General features: G+C 34.5%; 1 long non-coding RNA gene across 1 annotated transcript in view; it reads right to left on the minus strand.

The window, feature by feature from the left end:
* LOC149131375 (uncharacterized) overlaps nucleotides 1-9,585 on the minus strand; it is a 10,731-nt gene extending 1,146 nt beyond the window's left edge. Inside the window, exon 1 of the long non-coding RNA XR_016237921.1 lies at nucleotides 7,471-9,585. This is a non-coding gene — a long non-coding RNA (uncharacterized LOC149131375). The remainder of the gene's footprint in view (nucleotides 1-7,470) is intronic.
* Nucleotides 9,586-10,114: the final 529 nt, after the last annotated feature.

Raw genomic sequence — 10,114 nt, forward strand, 5'->3', positions numbered from 1 at the left:
GCCACGCATACGTATGCAAATTTATAGCTATGTGTATTTAAGAATTCATATGTGACATATTTGCACAGGAACCTATTAAAGAAATCAAGCAGGTGAAATATACTTCTGTGTAGTTGACAGAGTGTGTAGGTGGAGGGGTTCAATATTGTTTACAATGATTATAATTAAATTCAACAAATTATTCTTTAGGGAAGAAACCTTTGCTAGTTGCTTATATATATATCCGCTTATTATTTAAAATATACTGCGTTGCATAGTGTGTTGGAGTTACGTGTTCCTGAAAACATAGTTATCATAAAAATACGTAGAGATATTGAAAAAGAAACATGTATAGACTGTGTTTGAAGAACACACACACACACAACATGATATATTGTCTGAAATTATAAAATTAGAGAAATAAAACTTGAGGGTGAACAATAACCATATTATATATCGTTATATCATATAACCAGATTATCTGGAGAAGCGAACACGGAATTACCGATCGGAGGAATTTACGTGTGAGTAACAATCGACAGTAGTCATACTATGTTAAATACTAACTGATGTGGTTAGCCGTAACCTGGAGCATATCTGAGAGTCACAACGGTACCCGCGCGGATGATTTTCACTCGAAACTCACAAATATATATAAATATATATATATATATATATATATATATATATATATATAATCAGATTTGAAGGGACTCAGTATTACGAGAGGTGATCTCAGGCAGCACTATTACCAACATCGTAAATCAGAATGCAGGGAAATATTCAGTTTTACTTGAAGAACTCCAATTCATGCACGTTGAAATTCCAGGGATTATTTGTTATCAATGCAGTATATCCAGTGGTGTATGTATGTATGTATGTATGTATGTATGGGTATGTATTTCTGTATCTAGGTATGTGTTAATGCGTATATGTACAGGCTCGCATATGAATATTTATAATGAAAATATGTCATGTGTGTGTGCGTATGCATTAAATATACATGCGTGTTTCCGTGTATGTGTGTTTGTGTTTGTTAAATATGTTATTTTGAGGATACGATTTATTCCAGTTGACATTTCCTATTGGCATATGCCATCCAGTTGTCATGCATTGAACAATGATATCCAATTCTTTTACTTTTTTTTTTTCAATTCCTTCTCAGACACTCACTTCCGCATGCAGTTCTTCATTCGCATCTTTCTTTCTGTTGCGTTTGGCAGTAAGTGGTACGTGATCATTGAACTAATATGAAAACTGATAAAATGATCATTGACACACAGAAATACGCCCCTATTTATATTTCTAACCACGATTTAGATTATTAGTTTTATTTACAGAGTTAAATTATGTAAGGTTTCTAGCCATTTTAGGGCATTGGAGATACATTTCTTCCCATTCACCACTAGAAATAAGAAACCAAACAAATACTTAAGGTTTGAAACGCTCAATTCAGTACATAATTCAATATCCTCAGTACATTATTCATTCAAGAAACACTTACTCTTCAGAAAAACATCGATGAAATTTAGGAGCAACAAGTGAGTCTACCTATGAAACATGGAATACATGCTGAAGGTGATACTGGAGATGATCTCGCTACAGGTACTGCTGCCCAAAATTATGACAATGATGATGATGAGGAGGGGCAAGAGAAAGAGCAGGGGGAGGCGGCGAGGATTGTGATGATGGTGATGAGGAGAATGGCGACGATTACAAGAATGAAGTTAATGCTTTTTTTTAAGATGATGTGTACGACAACTACGAGTATGGAGGGAAAGGTATGATGCTGATGAGGATGAGGTGGAGGAGGGGAGTGGAAGAGAAGGAGGGACAATAAGAAGATGGCGAAGAAGAGAGAGGTGTACCAGGAGGGAGAAGTGAAAGAGGAGGAGTAGGAAGAAGGGGGAAAGGAAGAGGAGGAGCGGAAAGTGGAGGAGAAAAAGGAATAGGAGGAGAAGAAACAGGAGGAGAAAACGGAAGTGGAGGAGAAGAAGGAAGAGAGGGAAGAGGAAAAGGAAAAGGAAGTAGAGAGAGAGGAGGAGGACAGGGAAGGGGAGGGACAGAAGGAAGACGACAAAGAAGCGCAAGGAGAGTAAGAGGACAAGGGAGAGGAGGCTGACGAAGGTGAGAAGGAAGAGGAGGTAGAGGAAGAGGACAAGGAAGAGAAGGAACGGGAAGGGTAAGAAAAGGGGTTGGAGGAGATGGGGAGAAGGAGGAGGAAGTGGAAGAGGAGAGGAAGTTGAATGAAGACGGGCAGGAAAAGAAAGCGGGAATGATGATGATTATGATGATCGTAGTGTTGGTGATGATAATGATGATAATATTGCCGACGTCAACTATGTCGAACATCAGGGTTATTGTGATTATTAATCTCGTGCTGACGACCATGTCGATGATGATGTTGTCAGCGATAGCAGTAATTAAGACGATAACAAATCTAATGTTACTTTCACACGGCAATCGATATTAAAAATAGTGTTTTCTACTCCAGCAATTTTCATATAATGAGAGAGAGAGGGAGAGAGAGCGATAAATAGATAGATAGATAGATAGATAGAGGCGGAAATGGCGCATCCAGGTGCCTCTAATTCCCTGTGTTTATTCCGTTGTTAAAGGAGAGGCGTGAAGTGTGAACAACTTATTTTTACTGGGCGTATACCTTGAATTGGAATAATACTTCAAATAGCAGGTGTTAAATTTAATTTGTGAAGCTAGGCCGAAATTGTTAGTAATACAATATATGGGTGTGTGAGTGTGTGTTTATGACTATAAGTCAATATATATATATGTGTGTGTGTGTGTGTGTACATATATATGTGTGTACATATATATATATATACATACGTACATACATAGATACAGGCACTTGCATGTGCATATATACATATATATGCAAAAATACATATATATATATATATATATATATAATACAAATAATATGTGAGTATATGCATATATATGTACATGTATGTACATACATCAACATGTATATATAGATGTATATCTGGGTACAGGACGTCACAACAATGTGGGGAAAATGAAAAACAATACATAAACAGAGTACAGAAAACACACAGGCCACATTGAGAACATTTCCTTCAGCAGCTACCACCATTCTAAAACTAAATGTTTCGAAGAGTTAGGGCAGGACGCATTGTTAGAATAGCTCTTCCTTCGGAAAATAATTAAATTTGTAGTGCGGAGGAATATCGTGGCGAACAGATAACATGACAGGAAAACGAAACAGTGGAAATAAACAACAAGGGCTAATAAGGCCAGACGTGAAAATATATATATGTATACTGAACGCTGTGATGAGACGAACTGGAAGGGGGAGAGAAGAACTTCGTCCTGGCTTGGCAGTAGCCAAGATAAAAAAGGAGGCAGAAGCCGGACACACGTGACCAGCGAGGGTTAAGTTGAAAGAGTGGTAGAGAGAGAAAAAAAGGGGAGGAAGTAGAATATAGATGAGCAACGAGAGACAGGGAGGAAGAGGGAGATATAGTACTGAAGGGGAGATGCGAAGAACAACAGAAGGAAGAACGAGAGGGGGAGATGACTTTATCACCAGGACCTTAGAATAACACACATGCAAATATTAACGAGTTTATTCAGAGCGATTCCAGTCAGAACTATTCCATCGAAAATGGGTCACTTGACCATTTAAAAGGATTCCACCAACATCGTACTTCTGTTATACCACTCCACATACTTCTTCTTCTTCTTAGCCACCTCCTTTATCTACTACTACTGCCGCTTAAACAATCAAAGACACGAATTCCTATCAAACTTCCACTAACTGCTGCTAGAATTCACAGGAGTAAAAATATGAGAAAGAGAGACTGAAAAAAAAAGGAAAATGTCCCTTGAATTTGAAAACTATGGAAATATTTGAAAAAAAAAACATTTCATTTAATTTTTCCAGAATTTAGTATTTTTTTTCATGCTTTACTCAAAGTTGAAAAAAGTCGCAAAAACTGAAATCGGTAGTAAAATGTAGCGTCCAATAACACTATCCGTATCACGTCCTCACTTTGTTTTTTTGAAACTATATATATATATATATACACACACACACACGCATACAGATATATGCATATATATATATATATATATACATGCATATATGTGTGTGTATGTAGCTGTGTGGTAAGAAGCTTGCTTCCCAACCACACGGTTCTGAGATCAGACCCACTACGTAGCACCTTGGGCAAGTGTCTACTGCTGTAGTCTCTTGCCAACCAACGCCTTTTGAGTGGATCTGCTACACGGAAATTAAAAGAAGGCCGACGTATATATATATATATATATATATATATATATATATCTCAGGTCATCCCATAAGTTCTGTCCGAATAAAGTGATCCAGATAATATTTGCAATTTACTGTACATTGCAATAAACTTTTCAAATGCAGTGTGAGTATTCCTGAAAGAAAATACTCTGGTTGGTCGCTTAGCATTTTATTTGTTGCTGGGATCGCTTATTCTTGGATCAATCCAGAACCAGGACCGATTTATCGAACGTGTTCCCTACTTTCTAACAAGATAATTAGCTGCAATGTATGGCAGTGCTACCTTGTACCGGTGTTCAGCGGGTGTTCTCTAAAAAATACAGCAACTGGCTTTTAGACCAACCAATTCACAGTAAATAGCAAAACCTCACATTGCCAGCCAGACATTAATCTGATACTGGCCGTTATTTTCAATTAATATATGACCACTCTGTTATGGTGGTAGTGTCAGAATTGGCTTAGTGCTACAGAGGAAGCTAGGGTCATTTCGGACATACTTCTTTTCATAGGGTTAATACTGATAAACAATGATAAACGTAGAATTCAATGTCAAAATTTATACAGAGATATTCCGCAAGTTATCAATATAAATGTCAAAGTATGCTTTGGAATGAGTAAAGAATCATGGAAGAAATTGCAATACCGTATACAATTTATCGATGATTGATTGAAGATAGAAATAAGTGATCTGAAGCATTATTGAGTGGAAGGAGAGGGTGGGAGTAGAGGCTATTTGGAAGATGTGTAGGTTTTATATTTTTGTATCTCGGCAGATAGGATATTCTCGTCTTTGTTTCCTTACACACACACAAAGTGCAGCACTTAATAATGGACAACTACAAACACACACATACATATAATGTATATAAATTACCTAAGCATATGTGCATTTATATGTATATATATATACATACACAGACACGTATATATATATATATATATATATATATATATATACATGTATGTATATGTATTTTCATATGTTTGTAAGTATATATCACAACGTGTGTTTGTGTGTGTAAGTGTTTGTGTCTTTCAAGTATGCATGCACCCAATTCAATTAAATTAATTTTTCCGAGGATTACTATAAGATTGCACAGAGATTATAGTTGTAAACACATTTGGGCACAGATATGTAAGTTATATATTAAATAGAAATGGAACACTTATACACAAAGTCACATTAACATTCACAGAAACACCACCGCATACAGAAACGTAGAAGAAACCATGCAAATGCACGCAGATGCACAGGAACACATATAAACATAACCACGTACGTACACATTTCATGTAATGAGATTCAGCTTCTTGTAAGTACACTACATTAACCTCTACTGTTCTGACAACCGTTTGGAGATGTCATTGAATGTGTACTAACTTTTCCCGCCATGATATCTCTACTTTGGCCCTTAACACTAAATGTAATTAACCACTCTCCTCTCTGCAACCGGAATGTAATTTCATTATTTCCACTCTGAATTCAGTTTTAGATGCGTGGACGAATCTCAGTCATGTACGGACGTAGATATCATTAATGATGTGCAAGTGGTGACAATTTTGTCGTTTTTAGATATAGTGTATCTAGATGTGTATCTACGTATAAAATGGTGTTCCTTTAAAACAATGTATTACATGACATTTATGAAGTCAATTGAACAAGAAGATTCACTCTGCTAGATTCAATGTAAATGTCTCTTGCCCTCTATGCGAAGAAAGTGAACATGTTATGCAAGAGGTTATAACTAGATATAATGCATTAAGATATACATTTCATATTAGTTATTTGTAGGAAGTGGGTTTTTATTCTGTTCACAAACATCGAGAAAGTTACAAACTGAATTCTACCTGCTTTATTTTGCCTAACAACAGAAGATAATTCGTAAATTCTGAACTTGTATCACGTAAACATTTATATGAATTAAGTATGAAAATATTATCACGGCTCTCTTTTATAATATTAATAATAATAGTATATTTTAAATGCTACTATGATGATTCCTATAAATACTGGGTATCCAATGATGCTGTAAAAGCCATTATCACGATAAAGGCCAATTCTCCACTGCATTATCTAGAGACCTATACACCTATTAATTACAAATCACAAAGCTAATTTGCTAGCTCGTAGTAACATGAAACATATTGTGACTACCATATGGAATCGAATATGCATGAATCCCAACAAATAGTTTAGCTTTAAGGAATGCGAATGTCGAGTTGCATGATTTTCCTATCAGAGAAATGTAAGAGGATATTCACATCCAATCTTGTGTAGGAATAAAATAAAAGTGTTAACATCTGTGAATCTATCAAAATATGGGACATGGACAGGTATTTAATTTTATTTGATACTAACATTTATGGCACACGAATAAATACGCTAGAAAAAGCAAATGTATTAATAGCACACAATTGAGAATTCTAATAAACCTTGCAAATAAGTTTCTTCGCTCTGGGCAAAATAACGTGAGAGCCGAAGTCCGATTTTAAACGAACTTTTACCATTCTTTAAACTTAGAAATACGCAAAAACATAGACGTGTATATGTATTCATCCAAACACATACACACTTAGACATATATGACAACAACCAAACATACGCACAAACACATATATGTGAGTGTTTGTGTGTGGGTGTGAGTGCACATAAATGTGTGCGGAAAAATTTTGCCTGCTCACCAAGCCAGGGTAGCGTGGTTTCGAAACCCGTTCTCCCTGCTCCAACATGTGTGTATGTATATATATATATATATATATATATATATATAACACACAAGATTTTTTTTGTCTCCTTTTATAGAAAGAAAAGGGTTTATAGGACTGCAAAAAAGTCTCAAATATATTTAGACAGAGATAAAGAAACATTAATTATAGAACAAACATCAAATTCGAGTCAACGACTTTATATTTAACGCCATTCCTCTAACATTTCATCATGTATAAATATTAACATGGTTCTTAAACATATAAACATATACATATACAAAAAAAACACAGAAGCTAAATATATATATGTGAATAAAATACAAAAATATAGAACGGCATATCAAAAAGGTAAATACGACTAAACTTTCATAAAATTTCTTAAGTGCGTCATGCAACTAAAAACCTAAAAAAACCTAAGATGAAATAAAATATAAATCGTCTAAATATATTTATAAAAAAAGTTTTTTTTTTTTTTTTTTACTTACCTCTCACAAGAGTACGTCCAAAAAGTTCAATTCTTAAAATTAAGGTAGGTAAAATCCAGGAGCAAAAATAATTCCACAAAATAAATTCAAACACACCTATGACCATTTCGGGAGTTCACTGTCGCGGTTCGATTAAATTTAAAGTGCATCTTGGCAATGACCTCCTCAGCAAGATGAACAAAAAACACACACAAAGCAAACGCAAAAAAAAAAACTCATACAGCGCCACATAGCTAATTTTAAAGATAAACCCATCACAGGATCAGTCCAAATTTTCTAACACAAAAAGAAGACAAAGAAAAAAAAAACGAATTATTTCATTGCTAAACATAGAGGTGGCTGTTGATAGAAATTTAAACGTGCTGGTTTCAAATGCCCGTAAAACTAAATATTATTTACTAAATCAACTTTTACTTCTATACACTTTCATAAAAGTAGAAGGAAACTTATGGTTGCAAGAAATGATCACCTCAGTAAATTTATTTAAAGTTTTAGGCCCAAGAGACTTAAGGATGGCAAGGGATTCCCTTACACATAAATTGTACTTATTAATATTAACTCTGTGCAAGTTATGCCATCCTTAAGCCTTTTGGTCCTAAATTCATACATATATACTTTCTTCTCCTTTATTCTTTTACATGTTTCAGTCATTTTGACTGCGGTCGTGCTGGAGCACCGCCTCTAGTCGAAGAAATCAACCCCATGACTTATTCCTTGTAAGCCTAGTACTATTTTTGTTATTCCATTTTGCAAAGTTACAGGCACTCATGACCGTAAGATTGCGGTTTCGCTTCCTGGACCGGTCAGCGCATTGTGTTCTTGAGCAAAACACTTCAGTTCACGTTGCTCCAGTCCCCTCAGCTGGCAAAAACGAGTAAACCTGAGACTGACCGGTGTCCTGTTCTGATGGGAAATTTTTAAGCCATGAAACCGGGAAAGCGGCCGCCCTTATGCGTCAGCACGACTCGAGAAAGAAACGTTACCGTTTACTGTGAGTTGCTGGCGTTCGTATACTTTCAATACAGCTCGAACTGTCATTCATAGAAACACATTTACACACATACGCATTAAAGGCACTCATTACACGACGTATACGCATGCGCGCACAATGGGTTACCATGTAGTCACGATGAACAATCGTCGAACGTAATGCAAACATCTCTCTCAAAATATCCCTCCGCAAAATCACTACAAACCCCGTTATTGATATCACCAGCGATTCTGCGAGCCAGCAAAGACGACTCCATGTGATTGGTTGGGGGAGACATGATATTTCTGTTGATTTTGTTATATTTTTCTATGTGTTTAACCAAAATCATAGTCTAACGTGCGAATATTTGTCTCGTATATAATAGCTGCAAATGATTACACAGAATTTATTGATAAAGTTTGAGATAAACTTAGTCACCCAATTCACATAGAAAATAATTGTTTGTGTGAAATATTCTTGAATTAATTACGAATGTAGAACAATTGACTTGCTTGAAGTATATATGATTTGCTTTGTTGACACAAGACCAGAAGATTCGTTGGGTTGAGAAAACAACTACACCGATCGCCTTACTCAACTAGGTTTGATGTTATTGACACTGAAAAAATAAAAGGCAATGTTGACCTCTATGGAATTTGAACGTAGACCAGAAAGGCAGAAGAAATACCGGTAACTATTTTGTTGGGCGAGCCAAACATTCTGCCAGTTCTCCGCTTTGTTTGAATCATAAATAGACATGAAAACTTAACTGAAGTTTAAAATTAGTATCACTAAAGAAGTGTAGGTTTGTAATGTAGAAGAAATAGCGACTATGGTTGTTTGTATCTAAAGGATTTTCCTGTCTCGAATACTGATAAAGGACTATTCACAGAAAAAAAACCCGTTTTTTTTCTCTTTTACTGCAAATCTGAATATATCTCTATATGTAGATACAGACAAAAGTCATGAATCAATGTTCTGCATTTTAACACAATAATTCTTAAGCAAAGAAATAAAGTAGTAATGATTTTTTTTTTAATATTATTTTATTGTTTAAAGAACAGTACATTTAAATAGAATTGTATTGAAATACATCAAAAAATATTTTTCTTAGCAACGTATATATTCACTTATTTTAACTTTAAAAGAAAAACTTTTATATTTACACACACACATACACACACACATATATATATATTCCATCTTCTGTCTTTCATTTGTTATATGTATATATATATATATATATATATATATATATATATATATATACATATATATATATATATATATATATATATATATATATATATATATATATATATATATATATATATATATATATATATATATATATATATATATATACTACCTTGAATTAAACACTTGCATGATTTTAGAAATCTTTAAAAAACGAAACAATCATATTGCTAATATTAGCTTTGACGGGTCTCCGAATACAATGGGACGATTTTTTTATGATTTTGCTTTAAGAAATTGCTATATTTCAAATGCTCAAAACTGCATGAAAAATGAAGAAGAGACATGTATTCGAGATAGAAAAACCTGTCCCTGAATACATGCAGAAAATACAAGAATGACGTCTACTAAATCCATCCATATGACGGACGCTTGTTTTAATTCAGCTGAGATTTTAATTGTCACTGAATTTAAAAA

This window comes from Octopus bimaculoides, chromosome 22, assembly GCF_046866305.1.
Source record: "Octopus bimaculoides isolate indiv1 chromosome 22, ASM4686630v1, whole genome shotgun sequence".
Taxonomy (NCBI): Eukaryota; Metazoa; Mollusca; class Cephalopoda; order Octopoda; family Octopodidae; genus Octopus; species Octopus bimaculoides.